Source organism: Tamandua tetradactyla, chromosome 23 (genome assembly GCF_023851605.1).
Source record: "Tamandua tetradactyla isolate mTamTet1 chromosome 23, mTamTet1.pri, whole genome shotgun sequence".
Lineage (NCBI taxonomy): Eukaryota > Metazoa > Chordata > Mammalia > Pilosa > Myrmecophagidae > Tamandua > Tamandua tetradactyla.
The window spans coordinates 33828692-33854517 of NC_135349.1; the positions used below are offsets into that span (position 1 = coordinate 33828692).

General features: G+C 46.5%; 1 protein-coding gene and 1 pseudogene across 3 annotated transcripts in view; both read right to left on the reverse strand.

Annotated features, from left to right (window-relative positions):
• Window positions 1-25597, reverse strand: part of SCNN1B (sodium channel epithelial 1 subunit beta) — a 60560-nt gene extending 34963 nt beyond the window's left edge. Inside the window, exons 1-2 of one of the 3 annotated variants that reach the window (XM_077141554.1) lie at window positions 25503-25597; window positions 2589-2769 (exon numbers count right to left, since the gene is read on the reverse strand). The gene's annotated coding sequence lies outside the window, so the exon portion shown is untranslated. The remainder of the gene's footprint in view (window positions 1-2588; window positions 2770-25502) is intronic. The other 2 variants (XM_077141555.1, XM_077141556.1) reach the window with 2 other exon arrangements.
• On the reverse strand, window positions 19058-20165 carry LOC143666760 (protein FAM204A pseudogene; annotated as a pseudogene).
• Window positions 25598-25826: the final 229 nt, after the last annotated feature.

The window sequence follows — 25826 nt, forward strand, 5'->3', positions numbered from 1 at the left end:
CCACAGTACCAGGGACCTCACCCCAGGTACTCCCCTCCCTGTATCTTCCTTCTTTAAAACCTGGGACATCCTGTCTATGACTCAGGTGCCAGCACTTTTCCTTTGCCCCCAAACAAAACAAAACCATCTTTCCCAAAGAAGCCAATCATGACATGAGATTTGTAATCTGGGGTATTGGGAAAGGAAGGGGGGCGGTCCATGAGGCCAAAGCTGCTGGCCCTGGACTTCAAGAAGGAAGGCTGTGAGCGGACAGAAATCAGCATGCGGGGCGGGCAGCACATGGGGCAGAGACCCAATACCACCCTCACCCTGACCCTCCGCCGGGCTGGTCAGGAGATGCCACGCACTTGCCATCCTGCTCGCTGCCTGCTGAAAGCTGCCCTGCTGGGCCAGTCTGGCTGGTCCTGGGATAAAAGGAGAGTAATGAAGGGTGCCAGGTAAGTGTTCAGAGCCGGCCGGCCCCACTTGGCAGAAAGCATGGACCAGGGGCCTTGGAAAACCCCATCTGGTTTCCAGACATAAACCACCGCTGAGCTCCCCCCACCCTCAGCCAGCTCCATCTCCAAGGTTAGAACCCTTAGCAATGTGGGCAACAGCTGCTCCACCCTTCCCAGCTCAGCAAAGACACACCCCTGCCCAAGGCATCACACAAAATGGGATTTGAAAGAGAAAGGCATTTAGGGGGAAATGCAACCTGGCATCCCGCCCCCATTCTAGCTCAGGCCTCCCTGCTGCTTACTTCAAAGGCCCTCACCTCTCTCCGCCTTAGAGGGAATCACACTGTTCTGTCAATGCCATGCCAAGCTTTGGACTAACACTCTTGGCCACAACAGGGGGCAAGTGCCGCTCTGGCCTCAAGACCTGCTGCTTAAACCTGCTCCCCTAACCATCAGGAGTTGGAGAATGATTGTGTCAGCTGGGCCTCAGAAGAGGACGTGGGGACAGGGGCTGAAGTCCAGCCCAGGCTCCATTTGCAGGGTCGGGGGTCCCCAGAGCTGCATCCCCATATGCGGCACCTGTTTCCTAACTCGCTTGAAGGTGCCATGTGTGCTTGCAGGGCAGCCCTGCCGGGAAGCGCTCTCCATGGAATTCAGGGGGCTCCAGCTTCTGCCTGGAGCCACGTTCAGCAACGCTGAGCTGAGCTTAGCTGCATTTTCAAAAGAAGAAAGTCTGTTCCTTGGCCTGGCTGTGGGGATGGATTTTCCTCAATACAGAAAAATCCAATAAAGACAGAATTTGTGGGAAAGAGCTACTTATGACTTACAAGCTTTTATAGGGGTGTGGCTCAGAGCTTGGGCACTGGAGCCAAGCCCTCTGGGCTTGACTCCAGATATGCTGTCCAATCTTGGGCAAGCTACATGATGTCTCTGTGCCTCTGTTTCTTCATTTGAACAATGGGACAATATTACACTTACCTCCTAAGGTGCTTAGAACAATGCCTGGTTCATGGTCAGCACTAAATGTGAATCAACTCTTATTAGCTTTTATTCTTTTAATGGCCTATGCAGTGTTTAGGGTTAGAAAAAAACCACCAACTTCCAAGTACAAAAAGAAAACTGCACTGTTTTAAAGTGAACAGAGTAGTTAACCAAATGCCCGCAGCAGTATGCCCACCAGTCAAATGCAACTCAACTCTTAAGTAGTGATATGTGAACGATATTTAGTTGTAGAATGATATGGCATGACATGTGGCTGCCAGGTTGAGTGTCAGGGCCCCCAAGGGCTCGGGCCTGGCTGTGCCCCCTTGCTTGGTTAGTGCTAAGACACACTGTGGGGGCAGGGATGGTGAATTTTAAAAGTAATACAATTATACCTTTTTTCAAAATGAACTTAAAAGTAGGGTACAGTCTTTCATACATGTTTCCATCAAAAGTGCTAGATTGGAACTAAAACTGATTCTAAATTTCTGGAAACTTAAAAAAAAAGCATTTTATTGTAAAAGTTTTCAAATATATACTAAAGTAGGGAGAATACTATAATAAGTCCCCCAGATAGCCTTTCCCCAGATGCAACAATTTTCTCACACTTGCCTCGTCTGTCCCTTTTCCATTTTCCTCTATCCCTCCACCCTTGCCCCTTTTCCTCCCTCTTTCCTTCTCTCCCTTTTTAAAGCAAATCCCTGACCTTAGGTTATGTGTAAAACAAGAAGGATATCTTCTTTCACAATTATGTTATACCCGTAAGAAATGGAAGCTCATTATTTTGATAATGGAAATTTTACATTTCAGAGGAGAAGACCACAAGGTGATGAACCTCAGTCTTCACTTTCCTCAAACTTTGAGATACTCAGAGGATGCCACAGACCCAGGAACCCCATCCCTGTGGCTTTTCATCCCCTGCCTCCTAACTGGTGCTTTTACCAGTGCCAGCCAGGAGCTTTGAGTCAAAACCCAAGCACCATCTCTCTAAAGACTCGCCCGTCAGTAAGTCGGATCACTGGCAGACCCCTTCAGAGGCCAACATGATAGTTCAAGTTGAAACAAAATCTCATACCCTGGGAGATCAACTTAGAAATCTCACTTCAAAATTAAATGTTCAACTTATGGCACAGGTGGTGACACTGTCGCCCAGGCTTCAGAGACATTTACCAAAATGTTGCAGGACAGGACTTCCACGTTCAGAGGCGAGCACACCAGCCTCCAGGCTTTCAGGAACGAGATGATGAGCCTGTGTTGACTGCTTGTCTCCAGTACCTTCTGGCTTCTCGCGTCCAGTTCACACTGGAAGGCTGAAGAAGGTCCGAGAAGCTGTTTCTAAAGACAGAGGACTCTTGTGAAAAAAAAAAAAAAAGCAGATCAAGGTCAAGGACTGGAGCTGAAGACTGCTGATTGTCTTTCTGCTCCTGGGGACTAATGCTTGATGTACAAGGAATGACTTTGGGTCCCAGCATCGTGATGGGCTGCAACTGGGTACCAATTATATTTCGTTGACTTAATATCTTTCTTTAAGTTGACTCATTTTTGCTTTCACTTAAATACCTACATTAGCTTTGTCCTAAGCAATGATGTCTACAAAATCACAGGTTTGATGTCACTAATTATATATGTTTTCTAATACATCTCAACCTAAGTAATTATTAATGAGATGAAAGGCATTTTCTGTATACCATCTAAAAGTCATCTCCACATGGTGTACTGTGCATGGAGACAGATCCAGCCAAGATCCTCCCCTCTCTCCTAAACTCACCAGATTAAATAAATGCTTTGCCCCCTGTGCTCAGACATTGGGATACTAGTCCCCTGGCCCCCCAGCTGTCATGCATGGTAGGGAGGGGGTCTTATAAACCCATTCCTCCACTACTGGGTCTAGGACAGTGCCAGCCTCCGTCCCCAGGGGTAGCCTGACATGTACCTAGCCACCCCAGCCAGAAGACCCCAAACGCCAAGATCTCTGATGTGGCCACAGCTACTGGAAAAGCACTCCAGTTTATTCTTCCTTTTCTAATGGCCTCTGAAGGAGAAACAGACATGCATCTGGCCTTTGGCCAACACACTAAGCCTCGGAGGACTGTCTTGTCATGAGGCCAAAGTGCTCCTGGTCTATCATTTCCTTGTTCACCTGGTGACCAAGTACCACAGGTGGGTTTGAAAGGTGACCATACTCTGTGGTGGGTAAACCCTGTCCACCTGGCGTGTCTGCCCAGACACACATGTTCACGTCCAGAAAAGCCAAATGCACAAGAGCAGAAGCATTCAGCAAGTGACGATACATGCAGACAGTGGAATGTTGCAAAGCTGTTAAGAAGGATGGTAGTCACTTTTGTTTGAAGGAAAAAATGATGGGGTTAATTCATCTGCATGCATAGGTAAAAATTTGGAGGACATTAATCAGAATGTTTATAGTGATTATCTCTGGGGTAGCAGGGCTTTGGGTTATTAAAAAAAAGTTGTTTTTGGTTTATTCATATTTTGCAACTTTCCTGCAATAAACATAAATTGCTTGGATAGTAAAAAGCCATAAATGAAAAAATAATTTTTCATAGCAGCATCAAAAAAAGTTTATGATTGTATTCTACTTGAAAAAGGCAAATTATAACTATGTAAAAAATAATCACTAGGAAAAATGATTGTTGGAGTAGTGGAAATTATAGAAGATTAAAAAAAAAAAACAGCTATAAGAAGCAACTCTGGGGAATCCAGGAAACCCTGGATTGGCTGTGATTAAGTTTCTACCATTTGTCAGAATGGGGGACTTCCTCAAGATGTATAATTTGACATACACTTCAGTTTGTGTCCTAATTTTGTACCTACTGTCCCAAATTTTCAGCTACTTCTATTTTTTTTTTAATTAAAAAAGAAACCAAAAGAAGGGGTTGTTCAATCAACTGGGAAATTAAGTCTGGGGTCTCTAGCAGCCTGACAATTCTTTCTACAATTCTTGAAAGAGGTCCTCACCTTTCCTCTTGGGACAGGGTGAGCCACAGATGGATTTCAGAGGAGGTGGCCGGACCAGAACCTGTATTTCCTGGATGGCTCCTTGCTTCCAAACCCTTGTTGACAGAGCCTTAATGCTGTTTGCTTTCCTTATTGCCCGAGTACTTGGTTTTATCCTGTACAATCACAATTACATAGGAAAACACCTCGCCCACTAGGCCCCATGCCAGGGGCTCTGTCATCACACCCCAATGGACAGATGACTTGGGGGTGCCCATGGCGGGCACCCAAGCCTGCGGCCCTGCCCTTGCCCAGCTGTGCAAGTGGCCACTTGCACAAGGTGGGTGGTGTGTGTTGACAGTCAGTGGGGAAGAATGTGGTTGGTTTCATTTGCTCCCTCCCTCGGGAGCTGGAGGCAACTTAGAGAGCTGTATCTGCTTGGAGGATGCCAGGGGTGTAGGGGGTAGCGGTGGAGGAGGAGGTGGTTATTTCACTGGGAGTCAAATGAGGTGTCCCTGGGGCCACGGTGGCTCAGCAGGTAAGAACGCTTGCCTGCCATGCCCGAGGACCCGGGTTTGATTTCCGGTGCCTGACCATGTTAAAAAAAAAGAAATGAGGTGTCCCTGAACTGAGTCAGAAAAAGAAGGCCAACCCAAGAATATTTTAAGGCTCAAGTAGTAGGTCCCGCTCTAGAGTTTCCCTCCCAGTTTCTCATTGAGAAACATAAATTATTTTGTTATTGCTAAAAACATGAGCTTCAAGCTTTGAAATCTGTTCTATAACTACCTGTTAAAATGCACTTTGAAATTTATTGCTGTTTTGTATATATGTTATATATATAGATATATGAGCTGGGGAGTGAGTAGACTTGATGGAGTCTTGGTCCCGTCTCGCCCTGGCTGGGTGGTCTTGTTCAGCACATTGCCTCTCTGAGCAGCAACTGGTATCTCCCTCCCGGGCTCTTTATGAGGATTAAAATGAGCTAACGCAGGTAAAGTAGTCGGCCCAATACTGAATATGTTGGCTAATATTGGGAGGGAGAAAAATGAAAACGTAGATGACAGCCAAGTTTACAAACTTATGTGCAAGCCTGTCTTAGGACAGGGGCTGGAAAGGGAGTTTCCCAGCTCAGATAAATGGGTGGTTAGGTTCTCAAACTGCATTTCCCAGAGGCTCAGCTCTCACCATGTCACACTGCTATAAGAAACTTTCAACTACTCCAGGTATCTGCAGAATAAAGGCCAAACCCTTAGCTGGCTTTCAAGGCACCTTAGAATCTGGCTTCAGCCTACATGTCTCCCTGTGGACCCTTCACTTCCCTTCAGAATGGGGTAGTGGTTAAGAACCGGGGTTTAAATTCCAGCTCTGAACACTTCCTAGCAATTCACTTAAGCTCTCTGTGCCTTGGATTCTCCATCTGTAATATGAGGGGAAAACAGTATCTACTTTGTTGGGTTGGTGTGAAGACAAAATTGCAAACATGAAGCATCTAGCACAATGTTTGGCACATAGAGAGGAACTGATCCAAGTGGGCACCTTCTCTTTTGCTTCTCACACCTTTGTGCAGTCAGACCACTTGCTGGTCCCATGGGCATTCTCCCGCCCATGCTTTTATTGGTGCTGTTTCTCACTCTTGGAATGTCCTTCTCCCACCAAATTCCTATTATGTCCTTCCAGGCCCAGCTCCAATGCCACCTCCTCCAAGAAGCTTCTCAATCTCCACTGAACGGAAACCATTCTTCCCTTGCCCATAATCCCACAACACTTTCTCAGGGCAATCTCTCTTATTTTACCTGCTTTCATCTGCTTCATGTCATGGCATTTATGTCCCACTGACATTTACGACTCTCCCGGGTGGTGAGGTCCCTGGACAGATTCCTTGGAACTGTACACATAGTAGGTGCTCAATAAATATGTTTGGACTTCAGCGCTGGTGGGCAGGGTAAGAGCTCAGCTGGTAAGCATGGCAGAGTTGTAAGAATTTTTCTGGATGGAAACTTTTCCAATTGGAAGGTGCCTTTCATTTAAATATGTTGACTATCAACACTTTTGTGTGTACAGGGGGTGAAGTGAGGACAGGGAAAGAGAAAAGCACCTGGTCTCCCCTTGCCCACCTCCATTTTCAGCTATGAAGAGAAAAGGAACCAGCAGGCATGAGAGTGAGTGGGGGGTGGGGAGGGTGGAGAGAGAGAACAGAGACTGCAGGGTTCCTTCCTGATGCTAGGACGGGATGTCCAGATCAGCAAGTCCATGCTCCTGCCTCCAATAGGAATGAGTTACTTTTTTCCCCAACCAAAGGATTTCATAATGGGTCCCATAATCAGCTATGGAAACACACTCCCATATTTAACCATCTGCCCTGGAAGTCCTTTCTCATTGCCAACCTAAAGGCAATTCATGGCATCTTAAACCTCTTTGATCTTTTCACTCAGGCAGAAATGAAAAGTGGGTGTCCAAGAGCTTTTAGCGGAAAGACATTGCATTTTTTCCTGCAATGAGGCCAGCAATGGATTCCCCTCACATTATGAAGAAACCCAAATCCTTAAAGTGGTCTCAAGGGTAAATGTGGTCTGGCCCCTACCCATCACCGTCCAATCTCACCTCCTACGCCTTCCCTGCCTCCTTCCCCAGGCTCCCTTACCCATTATCCCTCTAATATGCCAAGGTCATGCTGCCTCAGGCCCTTTGCACTTGCTGTTCCTTCTAACTGGGACTCCGTCGCCCTAGATCACCAGCTCCTGGCTCTCCAGGCTGTGCAGCAGAATTAGTTGGCATGTTCTTTTTTAAAAATATTTTTGTTGAGAAATCTTCACACACATACATTCCATACATGATATACAACCAATGTCTCACAATATCATCACATAATTGTGTATTATCACTATGATAATTTTTAAAAGCATTTGCATCAATCCAGAAAAAGAAGTAAAAAGAAAAAAGAAAAAATCATACATAACATACTCCTTACCCCTCCCTTTCATTGATCACTAGTATTTCCATCTACATAATTTATTTTACCCTTTGCCCCCTCCCCTATTATTTATTGGTTTCTTTATCCATATTTTTTGGAGAAAAGGATCATCAGACACAAGGTTTTCACAATCACACAGTTACACTGTAAAAGTTATATCTTTATACAATCGTCTTCAAGAATCAAGGCTACTGGAACACAGCTCAACAATTGCAGGTACTTCCCTCCAGTCACTCCAATACACCATAAACTAAAAAGGGATATCTGTATAATGCATAAGAATAACCTCCAGGATAACTTCTTGACTCTATTTGAGATCTCTCAGCCACTGAAACTTTATTTTGTCTCATTTCTCTCTTCCCCTTTTTGCCAAGAAGGTTTTCTCAATTCCTGATGCCAGGGCTCATCTTGGGATTTCTGTCCCACATTGCCAGGGAGGTTTACACCCCTGGGAGTCATGTCCCACGTAGGGGGTGGAAAGCAGTGCATTCACCTGCTGAATTGGCTTGGAGAGAGAGAGAGGCCACATATGAGCAACAAAAGAGGTTCTCTGGGAGTGACTCTTAGCCTAATTTTAAGTAGGCTTAAACTATTCTTTGCAGGCATAAGTTTCATAGGGGTGAACCCTAAGATCGAGGGCTCAGCCTGTTGATTTGGTTGTCCCCACCGCTTGTGAGAATATCAGAAATTCTTCAAATGAAGAAACTGAATATTTCCTCCTTTCTCCCCAGTCCCCCAAGGGGACTTTGCAAATTCTTCTTTATTCACTGCCTAAATTACTGTGGGATATAGTGGGGCATCACACTAACCTGGACAAACCAACAAAATTTCATACCCTGTTCAAGATTCTATGTACTTACGGTGTTCAACTAAACTGACCATGCAAGTTAAATTAGGAAATGCACTACCCAAAATATAAATGTTGCACCCAAATAAACATCTCACCCTTTGGTCTCACACAGAAGTTGAAGTTTTAAAATATGGACGATATCATCCTTTACCCTGTATTCTGCTCTACCTTAGTCCTATCCAGATCAGCTTCATTTCATATCTCTCCTCAAAGACTGATCACTTTTTCAACTTTTTAAACAGTTCATATATGGGGTACTGCTGACTTTCATAGCTTCAGAGCTCTAACTTCAAGTCTCAGGTGTTACATAAATTACCCACGTTTCTGGGAATGACCAGGTTATAAACAAACAGCTCAGTATCTCAGAATTTAGAAATAACGGTTACACCTCCTGAGTCTATGTGACTGCTATAAGAGCTTACGATCTAGGACCCTTTATAATAGGCCTATGTTCTCAACTTCAGTTCACCAAGTTTTTATATTATAGCTTGTCCATATGAGTGAGGCATGATAATATTTGTCTTTTGTTCCTGACATTTCATTCAACATATAGTCCTTAGGGTTCATTCATCTAGTTGCATGGCTCACAACTTCATTCCTTCTTGCAGCCACTCAGTCGTCAGTTGTATGTATACACCACAGTTCCCCCCTCCCATTCCCAGGCATGTACCCTCGGACTCTGTGGGTTCTTAAATGCACAGGGCGAGTAGGTCGGGCAGGGCAGGGCCTGTAGTGTTTTAAACTCCCCTGGAGGGTCTGATGCATAGTCAGGGCAGAGAACCCTCACCCCAACCGTCGGAGGGCTGGCTTCTTCTTACTGAACCTCAGCTCAGATGCCACCTCTCCGAGAGGCCCTCCGGAAGCTGCTCTCTACTCTGTGGCCCTATCTGATTTAGGCACTGAACGTAACACTGAGACAAGAGACTCTACTACTTTGTTTACTGTCTGTCTTCCTCCCCAGGAGTTTTTCGTTTTAATTTTTTTTCCCCTTCACTAGAGTTTTAAAACTCCCTGCAGACTGGCTGATTTTGTGTCCAGTTTTACCCCAATGCCCAGAGCTTTGCTTTCCAAGATCACAGTAGCTTATCTGTAGGTGGCAGCTACTGCGAACCTGAAATGCCACTAGTAGAATTGAGATGTGCTGTGAGTGAACACAAATTCTGAATTTTGAAGAGTTAGTATACAAAAAAAAAGAGCTGTAAAATGCCTCGTTAATAACTTTCTGGTATTGATTCCATGTTGGAGTGATAATATTCTGGCTACAGGTGCTTAGATACTCAAAATATATTATTAAAATCAATTTCACCTGCTTCTATTTACTTTTCTAAGATGTGGCTACCAGAAAATTTAAAATTGCACATGTGGCTCGGATTTGTGGTTGACATTATATTTATATTGGACAGTGCTGGTGTAAAACAATGCCGGGTACACCATAGGCACTTAATAATGGGAACACATACAGTTGCTGCCCAGTGGGTGCTTACTGAGCAGAAGCAAACCGTTCAGCCTGCCAGGCTGAGGTAACTGCGAGTGAGGCTGCAGATAATCATAATATCTATTATTACACTGATAATAGCTGCCGCCATTGATTGAGTGTCTAGCCAGGAACTGTCACGGAGCTTTAGGCACATTATCCCATTTAATCCTTGAGGAATCGCTGCCTCCACAGCACAGATGAGGAGAAGACGGCCACGTGATTTGCCCAAGCTCACCCAGCTGTGAGCGGGGAGCCAGGGTTTGGGCCGGGGCTTCCCAAGCTTCCCCGACGTGCCTGCCCTAGCCCAGGACCTGGGCCCTTACCCCGTCCTGTCATGGGGGGCTTGAAGGTCCTGTCGGGGTCAGACAACGGACCCCAGTCCTGCCCATACCCCCACTCCACAGGCTGGGGCTTCTGGCTTTCTGAGATGCTCCTGTGTCTGGGGAAGAGAATTAAATCATTCATAATCTCTGATCTCTTTAAAGTTGCCCCTCCAGATCCCGTTTTCCCACTTCTCAAAGTCAAGGTCAGTCTTGCTCAGGGCAGTTGTGGCAGATGGCTCCGGGCCCAGGCTGCCTGGGAGAGGGCCCTGCCCGAGTCCCTGGGGTGGAGGCCACCACTGTCCTCTATGGGGACGATACCCCCTCTTTCTGTCTCCCTTGGCTTTGCACTGGGAGCTTAAGGCTGGGGCCCACCCAACGTCCCATAGCTGGGGCTGACTGAGACCTCTTTGGAGTGGGCCTTTTCTGTAAACCGTGTGGAGCAGAACTCCTTGGAATGGGGAAGAGGTTTGGAGTGAAGGGCTCCTGTTATGCGTCTCTGGGCTCCCGTTATGTCCCTAAGTTGTGAGTTTGGACTTGTGGACACTGCTCAGGTCTGGTCAAAGAGAGAGTTGACTGATGAGTGCAGTCAAGACCCAATCCTTTGGTGCTTGCAGGGTGTCAGGAAGTCCGTCCTCCGGGGGGACCTCTGAGCACCCCCACCCAGGTGACTGCCAATGGGGCAAGTCCATGGAGTTTAACCCAGAGCAGAGGTTCTCAAAGTCTGGTCCCTGGCCCACCTGTGGCAGGAACATCTGGGAACTTGTTAGAAAGGCAAATCCTTGGGCTCCACCCCAGACCTCCTGAACCAGAGTCTACATTTTAACAACAGATTTAACAAATTTTCTAAGTGATTTGCATGCCTGTAAAGACTTGAGAAGCAGATGCCTAGAGTTCGTTGCTATTAAGGCAGGGTTCCCCAATTCAAATGCCTTCATGGGCCAAGCAGATATTGTTTAAAAAACGAAGTAAAAGCTAGAAAGAAAAACATGAGAGGATCATATGGTAGCCCATAACAAACTCTGGGATCTGTCCTGTAACCGCTTTTTGAAGAGTGCTTTGAAAACTATTGCTTTTCCATTTCTTTGCTTTGTATATATGTTCTACTATACAATAAAAAAGTTAAAAAACGAAGCCAAATCAGATCCAGCTGAGTACTGCCATTGGAAACGTGATGACCACAGCTGGCAGGGAGCCCTCTAAGGCCTGGGCCTCAAGAAGGGCTGGGCTAGAGGTTCCCAAACTCAGTTGCACATGAGAATCACTCACGGGTCTTTAAAAAATACTGATGCTGGGCCCCCATCCCCAGGCATTCTGATGTCATTGGTCTGGGGTGTGACTGGGGTACCAACCGTTTTTAAAGATCCCCAGGGAATTCCAATGTGCAGTAGAGTTTAGGAACCACTGAGCTAGAGCAGAGGTCAGCAATCTTTTTTAGTAAAGGGCCTGATAGTAAATATTTGAGGTTGTGCCGGCCAAATGGTCTCTGCTGTAGCTACTCAGCACTGCCGTGGTAATGCAAGAGTGGCCTTAAACGATGCGTAAATGAACTGTGTTTCAATTACACTTTATTTATGAGCACTGAAATCTGAATGTCATATAATTTTCACGTGTCACAAAAAATTATTTTTCTCTTGAGTTTTTCCCAAACTGTTAAAACCATTCTTAGCCATTGGGCTGTAGAAAAACAGGTGGGGGCCAGATTTGGCCTGCAGGCCAGAGTTTGCCAACCCCTGGGCTGGAGGAACGAGTTGAGAGCATGTAAAGAAGCCTTCTTCTCCTTCCTGGTATTTGCCTGCACAATCTTCCCTGCACATTCTCAGAAACCTTAGTAGCACTTCATTATGAAAAGGTTGTGTTGACAAGGTCTGGCCCAGTCGAGTATTGGCTTGATCTGAATCTAAGCCAAAGACACCTTGGCGGGGTTTTGGAGAGCTGCTCAACCGCGGGCAACTCTGAACCCCCACCTCACTGGCTGGCATCTGCTTTGACCCTTAACTTGTAGTAGAGAATTAATATGAGCTGGACATATCTTGCTTCTTCTCAAGACGACTCTGCAAGAGTATAAACCTACGTGTGGTATTATTCAACCATTTTTTAGGTAGGGGAATTAAGGCACAGAGCCATGCAGGTAATTTGCCCAAAGTCACACAGTGAGAGTGGCAGAAAGAATTGGAGTCCATGTCCATCTAACTACAGAGCCTGCTCTCACGACCACTTTGCTATCCTGCCTCCTGATAATCCATGCTAAGGATGGCCAACAATTCCTCAACTCTCATTTTTATCTTCACAGTTGCTCCAATGCTCAGACGCCACCTTCTCAAAGATAAGGCTTGGGCAGCATACCTGGACCCTCTGCATCTTGATTAGCATCCACACACTGCTCAACTCTTCTCTGTCTTGGGAAACAACCACAGATGGGACCTCCAAGACAGATTCTGCATCTTCACTGGAAGAAGGCGGCTGGTAGAACTGTCCTGTGTGGCTGTGCAGGCTGCACACTAAAGGGGGTATCTGGGGGGTATCTTTCACAATTTAGTCTGTGTGCACCACACACCTGGATTTGTGCAGTACACAACCTGCACTGGTGTTTGCAGAAGACTTGGAGACAGGCTCAGGATTGCTGGGGCACAGGATCAACCTTGGGGCAAAGAGCCCAGAAGGAAATGCAACCATGGATAGTGGGGGTCTTTCTGACAAGCTTTGGGAGACCCTTGCTACAGGGGCAGGGAATGGCTAGCTTTTCCTGTGGCCTCTTCTAGTCAGCTTGGAAAAGGATCCTGCACACTGATTTCCCTCAGATTGGGCTGATGGCAGCTCCAGCTCCAAACTCTCAGCCCTGCTCTAGTTGAAAAGTTTGCCTCTCCCTCTCCCGGCCCTGAAGGGCCCTTGAGTGGTGTTTCAGTCCTGCCCCCATGTTGCTCCAGGCTAGCTCTTTGGTGCCTGTTCTCAAGCAAAACATGCTTCTCACCATCCAGGGAAGCCAGGAACTCCCAACCAAATGCCCCAAGCTATTCCCGTAACCGCTTCTCCCCTTGCCAGGATGTTTTCCTGTATTTGTTTTGCTTTTATGATTTGAACCAGGCCCCGTGCCAATCCTTTACATGCATTAGCTCATTTTCCCCTTGTGACAACCCTAAGAAGCAGGGACTGTGATCCCATTTTTACAAGTAAGGACTCTGAGGTTCAGAGAGGTTAGGTTACCTGTCCAAAGTCACACAGCCAAAAAGTGGCCGAGCTAGGAAGATAATCTGGGTCTTTCAGACTTCAGAGTCCAAATTTTTAATCACCTTTTTAGGGGATGCACTTTGTCCTCTGCATCTGTTTCCCCATCTGCAGACTGGGCCTTGGGCCTGGGCAGTCACATGGGTGACAACAGTGTTGCTAGTGGTGATGGGGTTGGGGTGGTGATGATGATGGTGATGGTGATGATGGTGATGGGGATAATGATTGCAGTGAACTAAAATAAAACAGGAGTGTTTCACACTGTCACACTGTCCTATCTGACCTGGTCGTTAGTAACACAAGGGGCCTTTTCATCGTCACCATGCCTCAGCATCTTACACCCTGTCGACGGTCCTCAGTGACCACCCCTGGCACCTGCTTATACACAGCTTCTTCCTCTCCTCCCCATGTCCTTCCTGGGTTCAAGCCCATGTGCAAGTCAAATGCAAACTCCCCAATCTGCACTCTTGCTTCATCAACTGCTACAGCTCCACCCAGGTAATATTATAAAGACACAATCCCCAGGACCACTGTCACTTTTTGGTCCCCACCTGCCTGGGTGAGCCTGTGTGACCCTGTGAGGCCTGCTGCTCCTCTCTGTTCTAGGACCTGCAGAGTACCAATAAACTTTCTCCAATACATCTCTGGTGTCAATTGTCCTTGCCACGTTTGACTATTGATACAAAGATCCTCACTCCTTACAACACAATGATCATGGTGATGATGATGACGGTGATGATGGTGATGATGATGATAATGATGATGATGATGCAGGAAATAATGATGATGGGAGTGGGGATTGGGGTGATGATGATGATGGTGATGTGGTACCTACTCGATAGGGTTATTGTACGCATGAATGAGGTAACTCAGGTGAACATCGATCACTGTGCCCCTTCTGTAGAAAACATTCATAGGTATTGGGCCACCTAGGCTCCCTGAGCTGCAGCCTTACTCCAGAGTGAGCTTTCCTGCTCTCGAGTTTATTATATAATCACCTTTCTCCTCAAACACTAGGCCGAGGTCAGAGACAAGAAAGGGAAAAAGGTGGCTTTTTCTCTTGGCTCCTCCTGATTCCTGCAGAGTCTTCACTTCCTGCCAACCTCTGAAATCCAGCTTTGCTTTTCAGGGTTCTGGGTCCAAACCATTTATCTGCCTTGTGGAAGGTCAGGTTGACACAGCCGCTGGCTTTGGAACTGAGTCTTTCAGAGCCTGACTTCTTCGCCCCCTAGACTGCTTCTGATGGGAGGAAGCCAGGTGCCCCCAAAGGTGAGGAGCTGACTTCCCAAGAACCAGAGCCACAGGTCTCCTGGTGTCTGTAAGCTGGGCTCTGGCCTGCTGGCTCTTTGTTGGGGGAGATTAGGATCTCCACCTGCACGGTGACCCTGGTTGGTTCCCGGCAGAGTGAAAAACCGAAACCTTACACTTGGCTGCAGGTGAACCGTGGGCTCCAAGAGCCATGTCACAGAGCAAAAATTTCCACTCCTCCTCCACATTCAGCTCTCAGATGGCACCAGGAAGTTGAGGAGAGGCAGAGTGGAGGAGCATACTGGTCTCCGGAGACCGCTTGGGTCTGAATTGGTGTGACCTTGGGCGAGTTACTTAAACTCGAGTCTGTTTTCCCCTGGAAAATGCAGACAGCTATACCAACTGTTTCACTGACTGTGGCAAGGATACGATGAAATCATGCAACAAGAATGTAAAGTTTCTCTAAGTGGAAAATGGGGCTAATTGTATATACTGTTTATGATTGCTGAAGGAATTTGATGAAATATTGTCTGTGCCTGGCAAGTAGTGTATACTGAAAAAACACTGCCTACTAGTATTATTTTTACTACTCTAGGGGAGAAAGTTACATGGATGCCATTAGCATTTATGTGATGAATGATACTATAGGTTGAAAGAGAAATGGAAGCCAATCTATCCTTTTGTGTAAGGCAAACAAAACAACATGGTTCCCAGATGGAGTGGCTGCACCTCCTGAGTGAATGAGATGTTTTTTTTGGGCAATCTGACCCACGTGTGGAAGTATACCTGGACCATCACCAAAACCTGGGAAATTCCTGGCCAGCTCATATTCTTCTGGGGAGGGCAAGGGTGGAAGGGGAGGTTCAGGGAAAAGTTTTTAGCCAACTTGCTCATAAGAGCCAACAAGAACATGCCCCCACTCATCTTGGGCCCAGTTGCCGTTGGGTAGGACCTCAGTGGGAGTCGAGGAGGGAATGATGGAAGGGGGTGGGAGTGGTGGGGCCAAGGAGTCTCCTGGGGGCTGAGACATGTGGCTTGCTCACCACCGTTTCTACAGTGCTTAGCCCAATGCCTGGCACTCATCTGTCCATCATCCGCTCATTCAACAAATAACCATTTAGTACCTATTAGGAGCTGGAATCATTCTCAACATTCTTGCAAATTACGGTTGGAGCACTCAAGAGACAGTTTCTAAATATTTGCTGATTGAAGTACAAAGAGAAAAACATCTTTGTACTAGAGAAGGAGGCAGTCCTTTTCTTTCCACCCAAACACTGGGAAATGTGTCTGCCCTTCCTGCTGTACTTTCCACCTCTTCTCCAGGTTCCACCTTCTGCAGGGGAGGGAATCTGCCCAGTGGGCCCATCATTTCTTGGCCTGGATGGCCACAAGCTGTCCTCTGGTGCCACAGGGGTCAGAGAGGGGTGAGGGTCCAGCCTAGCTCCAACAGCAAGGTGCAACCACCCAGTGTGTTCTCTATGCAAACATCTGCCCTCCCTTAACACGCATACTCAAGGCCTGATGCTGACCCTTCAACCTCCTTCAATGCTACAGGTAAAGGCGTTCCGGCTTTTCAGACCAGGCCTCTGCTGCTCTCACTGCCCAGCCCTCATCCCTTCTCAAAGCAGGGGAATTCATCAGAGCGGTAACAAGTGTATCTCCAGTGCCTGCGGGTTGACTATCTTCCTGGAACCAAGCTCAGCATGCTGCACTCCTCAGGGCGTCCCTGCGAGGGAAATAATATTATTTCCGGTCAACAGGAGAGGGTTGGGGGCTCAGAGAGGGCAAGTGCTTGCCAAAATCACACCAAGCTGAGCTCCAACTCCAGCCTTTCTAATTCCTGAACTCTTAAGGGTTACACAGATTGCCTGTCTGAAGAAGAGAATTAAGGAGTATGGGGGATTTAAACACCTAAACCTTGGGCTTCCAGCTTTGGGAACAGGAATCTCCCAAATCTTCCACCTTTGGGACTAGGCAGACACTGCCTCCAGGACCCTGGAATAATGCAAATCCTCTTTGTCTTGGGTGGGGGTGGGGTGTGCCTAGGGCATTCTCTTCCAGGCTGGGCTCTCTTAGTCTCTACTAGAGTCTCTTGCTCTCTCTCTCTCTCTCTCTCTCTCTCTCATTTGCTCCTTTCCATCCTTTCCTCTTGTCTATGTGTGACTCTCTGTCATTTTCTCCCTGTCTCTTTCTTCTTCCTTATTGCTCCTTATCTCTTTCTCTTTGTCTTAGTCCTCTCCAACTGCTGGTTCTCTGTCACTCTCCCTTTATGACTCTCTCTCTCTGTTGTGTCTCTATCTGTGTCTCTCTCTCCATTCATGAGTACTCACTGCATTCCAGGCACTCTTCTAAACATTTCACATTTTTTCCTCCTAATCTTTAAAACATTCTTTCAAAGGATGCCTTTGTGTCCACAGCCTCAGCCCCAGAGGGTTCTTTGTGTTCTCTCTCACAACAGAACCTGCTAAAGCCTTTAGTCTACTCCTCATGGCGGCACAAACCACCAAGAAATGACTAAGGCGATCCATTCTGGAGGGAGGGGGCTGGTTTCAATGGGGAGTCAAAGTCTTAGACTAAATCGGAGACTCAATAAACTCCACAGAAGGAGGGGAGGCACCCACGGAGGTATGCCAGGCCCCAGTTGCAGTTGTGGGGGAAGCTGGTTTGGGGAGGCTGCAACCAGGCCCTGCTTCAGTTCCCTGCACTGAGCCCATCAGGTGGTGCTCCTGAGGTTTTCCAGCCAGGAAAATAAAAGCAAGTTTATACATTGATCAGTTCACAAAATCTTGTGAGCAGAGGCTCACAGGAACCTAACCCTGCATTTCTCCTAGGGCCAGTGATTTAGTATTCTCTGGTTCAATGTCCATGTGACGTCACAGACTGTAACTACTGCAAAATAACAAGAACCCACAGTATAGAATTTGGGTGGTAGTCAAAGGACATTTTGCTTTATTTATCTTGTGCTTGTTTTAAATAAGGGGAAGGTGTTCTGTAGTTAAAATATATACCTATAATATCACAAATATATGGTGCAAAAAAAAAAAAAAACAAAAACCCAAACATCTAAAAAGTATCACATCGAATGCAATGAAAAGGAAGTTTTCTTCTCACCCAAGACACCCCAGAGGCAACCATTATCACCAGCTTCCAGTATGTCCTCCAGATTTTATGTGTCTACCTAGTGCCTTTTTAAAACACACTAGTCAACACAGACAGTTGAATACTATATACTGTATTCTTCTCTTAATAATGCATCTGGATGATTGTTTCACATTTATAAAGCGCTAACGCTTTCTTTTTAATGACTGCCTAGTATTCTCTGGTGTGGCTGTTCAGCATTTACAGGACTCAGCTGATTCCCTTATGCTGTATGTTTAGTTTCCAATCATTTGTTATTACACACAGTGCTAAATATCTTTGTTTTAACATGGTGTGTCCATGTGCAAAGATATCTATTGGGTAAATTCCTGGAGGTGAAATGACAGAGTCATAGGGTGTGTGAATTTTAAATAGTGACAAGTTTTGCCTAATTCTCCCCAGAGACTGCACCAATTTGTGCTTTCAGCAGTAGTAGCTGATTCCTCGCATCTTCACCTACACTGAGTATTACCCAACAATGCCACAGATGAAAGACAGAGTTGTTGTCATTTTAATTTGCATTTCTTTTATTTGAAGTGAGGTTGAGCATCTTTTCATCTATTTGAATTAAATTATTATTCCTTTTTCCTGTGAACAGCTGAATCATATATATATATATATCACACACACATGCACACACATATTTTTTACAGCCCTTTTCTTTATTGGAATATTTTATCAGGATGTACATGAAAATTAATCAATTGTTCTACCATATGACTGTGAAATAACAACTTTATTGCCTCTAGTCCCCTTCAAAGCAGTAATCAAGAGAGGAGAAGGAGAGTAGCATCACATGGCATTTATGTGATCAGTTCACAAAATCTTGTGAGCAGAGGCTCACAGGAACCTAACCCTGCGTTTCTCCTAGGGCCAATGATTTAGTATTCTCTGGTTCAATGTCCATGTGACGTCACAGACTGTAACTACTGCAAAATAACAAGAACATTATAAAGTGATTAAATTCATTTTAAAATTTTATAAAGTGATTAAAGTCATTTTTAAAAACAGTATCAATTGAGATGTTCTACATTTATAGCTAATCCATTATAAACAAATAACAATTTAAAAACGAAAATTCCAGAATAAGTGAAGTTAAATTGTCTATCTACAACAAAGTACAAGGAGTTCTTTGGTAGTGCTATATCAAATGGATAAAAGGTAAAATTGATTTTATACTTTAAGTTACATAAATAAATAATAAAGCTCCTAATATTTTTTCTTGCATGTATGCTTAGATTTCTTATATAAATAACAGAATGCTCCATTTCATGCACTTCAATAGCATCAACTCCTTAGAAAAACACTGGAAAAAAAAAAAGATTTGACAATCAACTCCCAAATTTTGTGCTTAATTATTCTTTTATCAACTTCCTGACATTTAACATAAGCAGGAAAGTCTTTTCAGTAAACTGAGTACTTAGGTCTAGAAATTTCTTGAAGAGTTCTGGCAAGTTATGAATATCCAATGTTGCTTTTGGTTTCCCATCTCTTCTTTGCTTCAAACCCCCATGGAAGTTTCTTCTTTTTCCAAATAACCTGTGAATTTTCTTTTTGCATGGGCAGGCACCGGGAATCGAACCCGGGTCTCCGGCGTGGTAGGCGAAACTTCTGCCTGCTGAGCCACCGCGGCTGGCCTCCCCTTTTTTTTTTTTGTGACCCTGTGAATTTTCAGCAGCCTTTTTGATTTTTACAAAATTGTGGTGGGTGACAGCTTTGGCAATTTTTACATCAAGCCCTTGAGTAGCTAGCTGGTTGCTAAAGTCCCTGGCTTTCTCAGTACTCCACTTACACAGCCTGATCTGTGTGGTTTTCAAGTTCTGACTTCCCAATTTTTTTTTCTTTTTTACAGGGGTGTGTGTGTGTCAAACTTATTAGAGACTCCAAAATACTGAGTGAGCTCCATCCCCTGGGTTTCATTCGATGGGAGTTCACTATGAAATGCTTCTTCATTGTTCAACTGATCTTTTCTGGAGCGTTTTCTTTTTTTCCTCCTGAGCTTTTCTTTCAGAGTGTTTTTTAAATGCAATTCTTGGAACTTATTCTACATATTTAATGAAATTCCAGAAGGACACTCTGCATATATGCATTTACATTTGCCTCTGTTTCCATTTTTGGTTCATTTGCAGGGAAATCTGAGATTTCTGATTTTCTAGTGGCCTGACCTCCTTTGTCTTCAAGTCCAAAGTTCCGTACTGTGGCTTCACCTTTGGGATTTGACTCAACATCACTTTCATTTAGGCAAGGAGGTAGCAGCCCACTCCACATCTTTTCCTTTTGTGTACATGTGTGGTCTTGGCTCAGCCTCCTTGATTGTTGATTCTGTGAAATATCCTCACCAAAACCTTCTCTCAGTTTCTTAAGAGGAAAGGCTTTGGCATTTAATGGCTCCAATTGGAATCTTGACTCCACCATCCACCAGTGATACGAAGAAATCATTTAGCAGGTCTCACCTGCAGTTTATTCCTAAGGTTCAAGATTCTTTCAAGAGGGTGGCTCTAGAAAAGTACAACTTTTCCTGCTTGGCTGCAAAACCTGAAGTCTGCAGGCTCACAGGTGGCAGTGCCACACTCCAACCCCTAACTGGGAAGAATCCCCCCAGGGCACAAGACCGAGTGCTGCAGATTCCAGGGTAGCATTTCTAACTGCTTAGGAACCTGGCAGCCTTCTTCAAACCAGAATCATATCTTTTGTGTCTTTTTTTTTTTTTTTAAGGGAGTGGTTGGCTTCTAATTCACAAAAGCTCTTTATCCATGAAGTTAACTTTGTCATAAGAGTTGCAAATATTTTTACTAGTTTGACATGTCTTGCAACTTGGTCTATGGTTTTGTTTTTGTTAAGCAGAAAATATTTTTGTATAAGAAGATTTAGCAATCTTTATTTTTAAGGCATGCCCTTGTCTCTAACCCATTAGGCTCTGTAGCCTCCCTCTCTTGATTACTGCTTTGAAGGGGACTGCACAGGGTTTGCTTCTTGGTTGGAGGCCACTGAGATGTGACCCTCCCCAACCGGGACTTATCTGGAGCCTCCTTAATGCTCCTTTTTGCAAAGTCTTGGGATCATTCTCTACTTCTCAGGGCTTGTGCCTGGACACAAATTTTCATGGGGCCAATGGAGAAGAGACTGCCCACAAAGACTGCCTGACATAAAGGAGCTTCTAAGAACAGGGTTTTTATTGAGGGGAGGCTCCCCAACTGCCTGGGGCATCCGTCACTAGGAAAAAACTCTGGTAAGTCAAGTCTTGTCCAGGTCCTCAATGTAGGCAGACTAGGAAGGAGAATCAGCTCTAAAGAATAATAACCCCAAGGGAACTCTACTGTGTCCCTCAGTAACTTTCCTCTCTGTGAAGAAATGGTTCCTTCCAACCTCCATGGCTGAGGAGGACATGCTTAAGAAATACTCTCCAGTTTTGGTATTTTCTGAGAACAGAATTCTCACCATCCGCCTTCTCTTCTAGTGTGAGGTGGGTGCAGTGGCTGCAGAGAATCTCTCTTTGAAGCTTTCTCTAAGCCAGTGGATCTCAAACTGATGCATCTGAATCATCTGGAGGGCCTGTTAAAATACAGATTCCTGGGCCCCACCCCTCGAGTCCCTGCTTCAGGAGGTCTGGGTGGGTTTGAGAATTTGCCTTTCTAGCAGGTTCCCAGATGCTGCTGATACGGCTGATACTGCTAGTCTGGGGACCATACTTTGAGACCCACTACTCCTGGTCATTCACTCTGTGGGCTACTCTACTTGGCCACAGTGGTGTGATTCAGGCTGACAGAGGCCTGGAGGAACTATGCCTCATTCCATTCAAAATCACAGCAATAAATGCTAAGACTCATGGAGCACCTAACCTGTGCCAGGTACTATGCTAAGGCTGTGTATTCGTTCTCTCATCAAATCCTCACAACAGACCTCAGCAGGAGGTATTATTTGCACAATCCCCATTTTACACATGAGAAAACTGAGGCTCAGAGAAGACACACAGAGTTTAGAATCAGATCTGAGGTCTGACCCCAGCTCTGCCACTGACCCACCACGTGATCTTGGACAAGTGGCTTACCCACCCTGAGCTTCCACTTAGGTTATTTGTAAAATAGGGATGACAAAATCTGATTCCTAGGGGTATCCTGAGGACTACAGGGTGGTGATTACAAAAGCATCAGCTACAGTAGGTGATTAAGAAATGCTCATTTTCTTTCCTTCCTTCTTCAAGGTCTATCATGGCCTCAAATTCTTTTTTTTTATTACCCTAGACTAATTTCCCTTAATCTCTCTCTACTCACTTTATCACAAAGCCAGATTGGGCTTCTTGTCATTTCTTAAACATCCTCCACTTAGTCACACCTCCAGGCCATTTAAAGGTTGCTCCCTCTATGTAGAATCCTTTTCTCACTCCAGTGACCCCAGAAGAACACCTGCCTATTCATCCTTCAAAACCCACTTCAGAAGCCCTCTCCACTCTGTTTCTTTCTTTGAAATGCTGTCCCCTTCCTGTCCTTCAGCAAAAAATTATCCAGGATTGCAGCATCTTATTTGTCAGAGAGGCTCAAATTGCTATGTTCCTTCCTGCCTTCCTCACCTGTGTTTCCACAGTATTTTATACATGACTGTGATTCAAGTACAAATCACACTGTTATAGGAACCAGGTAGCGACCATCGTCATTATCACCAACACTTAGCTAGTGGTTACGAAGCACCACACACTTTTCTATGAGGTTTATGCACTGACTCATCTAATGCATGAAATATCTTTTGGGGCAGGTGTTGTATTTTCTCCCCATTTTACCCAGATAAATGGAGTCACAAAGAGACTAAACAACTTGCCTAAGACCATACAGCAAATACAAGGCAGAGCTGGAGTAGAGACTGGCTGTGGAATTTGTGTGTGTGTGTGTGTTTTTTTTTAATTTTTATTGTGGTAACATATATACAACACAAACATTCCCCTTTAAACTGCTTTCAAGTGTACAACTTAGTGGCATTAATTACATTCATGATGTTGTGCTACCTCAATACCAACCATTCCAGAAACTTTTCTCATCACCCCTAACAAAAACTCCATACTCACTAAGCAAAAACTCCCCATTTCCACCACTCTTCCTGCCCTGGGCACATGCTGGCAACTTTTATATTATGCAGCTCTTTGTGAATGAGGGGTGCTCTGGGTGGTGGTGGTGGGGTCCCTTCCATCTAAGGAGGCAGCCACAGCCTGGCCTAGCCAATTGCTGGAACCAGAGTTGCCAGCCTTTCTGATTTCTCTTTTCAAGAGGCTCCAGAAACATGGAATTTTATGTGGCATCTCCCACTTTCAAAACATCTTGGGAATAATTTAAAATTTTAAAAGGAGCATGGGCTTCACAAAAGCTGCCCAGAAACATACGTTATAAGCCCCGCTGTGTCCTGGATCTCAAGGACAGGATCTTGGCTCAATTTACCTCTGTGTCTGTAGAGCTTAGCTCAGGGCCAGGCGCACAGTAGGCCCTTTGTAAATGCTGTGGCACTTCTGGACTCTCACAAGAGCTCAGTTTGGTTCTCAGCAAGCAGATATCTCATCCTCTGCTCCTACCCAGTGCTCAGGACTTTCTGGCTAGCCCTTGGGGTGTGGACAATATCCTAAGTGGTGGCTCTGAGTGTCATCCCCTCCTCTGGGGCCATCTCTGCGTCTTCCCTGTCTAGTAGTGACAAGTCTTCCTGCTTACTGAGTGCTGCCGATGCCCCAGGCCTTTTGTTTGCATCATCCCAGTGAATCCACTCAACAGTCGGCATCCCTGCTTTAACATGAAAACTGGCTTAGAGAGGGAAGGCAATTTGCCTAAGCGAGGAAGTGGTGGAGCTGGGATGGTGATGCACCTCTGATGTCACCACCCCAGCTTTTTAACAAATTGCTGTTACCAGGCGTACCACCAAATTCTCAAAGGCTTTGCTGCACATTCTGAGGCAAACATGTTCTACTTAAGCCACAGCCTGGACCTAGAAAGATTATGGTCACGATAGGATTCTAGACACCCAGTCTGCAGTCTGTCAGCCTTTGATCTTGACCCCTCCTGCCTTCTACTGGAGAGTGGGGACATCTAGAGAGAACCCCTGATGTGGCCTTTGACGAGAACTCTGTCTACTGGGGTCTGGACAGGCAGGGCTTGGGGCCTGGCTCATTTCTAAGCCTTTGGGCTAGAAGATACAGGAGTGTGTGTGGGGGGGTGGGGTGGTATTTGTTCTGTGGCCACAGACAAGATACAGGTATGTGTGGGTGCGTATGTGTGGTCTGTGTGCACACGGATGCACACGTGTATATATGTGTGCACGCATGCATATGTATCCTGTGTGTGTGTGTATATATATATATATTTGTATTGTACTGTGCAATGGGAAAAGGGGGACCTTGTCCCCCAAATCCATACCCTATTAAGTAAGTTTAGTGTTAAGAATAAGAAATCTTACTTAGGCAGAGATGTCAACTCACAGAAGAGGCTGAAATAGAAATCAGTCCAAAAAAGTTTAACAATCTAAATGCCCATCAATAGATGTGCCCAAGATGGAACACTATGCAGCATTTAAAACACATAAGCTAGAGGTATAATTATCAAAACACACAACTGTCAAGGAAACGGTAAGGGGGATGGTACAAGTAGCTGAATGACATGGATGGATAATATCGTTTCTATTAAACAGCCACCCACAACCATATTCTGCATTTATATATTCTCTGTGGGGGTATATATGCATAGAGACTGTATGTGAAGGGAAAGGTCTAGAAGGAACACCCCAAGTTATGAAGGTGGTTACCTCTGGGGAGCAGAGAGTGCAGGGAGTTGGAGGCTACAAAGTATCCTCTGTAATGCTCTCATTTTCTAGGTGATGGGGTCCATGAATTCCTCATGTAATTAATGACAGGTTTCAGTGGATCAGGGTGGGTGGGTGGGCTGGTGGTGGGTCTACCGAGAGCGCTCAGGCCAGGGCCCCGCGGACAATGCCAGCCTTGGCCCTTCTGCTGCCAGTACCAGGGGATGGTGGTGGGACCGGGGGGGGTGGGGGGGGGGTGGGGGTGGGGGTGGGGGGAGCTATTGCGCTTCTTGTGGTCAGGGAAGCTCTTCTGCATCCTCCTAATCTTAGTGCCTCGGTTTCCCCTTCCATAGAGAGGGAAGGTCCTCACTCCATGCCTCACACCGTCTATTCCCACTTTTCTCCCTTCTCCCGCTATGACCCTCTGGAGATGTAAACATAGCGGAGCAGCATCCTCAGGTAGACAGACCGAAGGGGGTTCGGATCTGGCGTCCTCCGCAGCTCTGCCTCAAGGGCGCCGGGACTCTTAGAGAATAAACCCAAATTCCCCAGAGGGAGGCTGACAAAGGAGGCTAAAAGGGAGGCTCTGGGGTCACACTGCCTGCGCTCAGCAACCTGTCGCCAGGACTCAGGACAGCTTCTGCAGCCGTCTGCAGCTCGGTTTACTCTTCTGGAAAATGGGCACACCAAGAGACCCCGCCTCACAGTCATGCTGCGCGGGAGAAGTCAGAGAGGTGCAGTAAAGCGTTACGCCTCACAGCGCCTAGCACCTAGCTTGCGCTCTCAAGTCTCGCCGCTGTCATCACCTTGAACATTCTTTCACGCCGCCCCCTCTCTGCCGTCCGGAAACTCACAGGATCCTCGCCGGGTCGCTCCCCACTTGCACGGCGGGAGCCCCTCTCGCCCTCACAGGCCTCCCGCCTCTCCCCCAGTCTGTCCAGGGCCAACGCCGGGTCCCGGCAATTCCAGACGCGCGACGCAGCCGCCCAGCACCCAAGCACTGAGGCAGGGACTCCCGAGGGAGCCGGCGGGAGTTCCGAGCCGGGGCTGAGCAGCGGGAAGGCGCGGGGCCCAGGGACGTGGCACTTGGGACAGGATGCCCCAGCCGTGCGTCCCGGGCTGGCTGTCATACCTGCTTCGGGCGGCGTCTGGGGTCGGCGAGGATGCGCGCTGGCGGCTGCGGCCGGGGCTGGGACCGCGGCAGCCGCGGAGCGGGTCTGGCCTGGGAGCCGAGGGAGGGAGGCGGCGGAGGCGGGCCGGGGCGGGGAAACCCCGGGAGCGCTCGGGGGGCGGAGCTTGCTGGGTGCTGCCCGCCCCCACGGCTCGGCGCGGTCCTAGTGCCCTCGGTCTTGGACGTGGTACCAGGCTCTCGGACCACCCCCCCCCCCAGCCCCGCCCAGCTCCCTCGGGCCCCTCTTTCACCCTTAGCCTCCCACCCCCTACCTCCAGCAAGCTC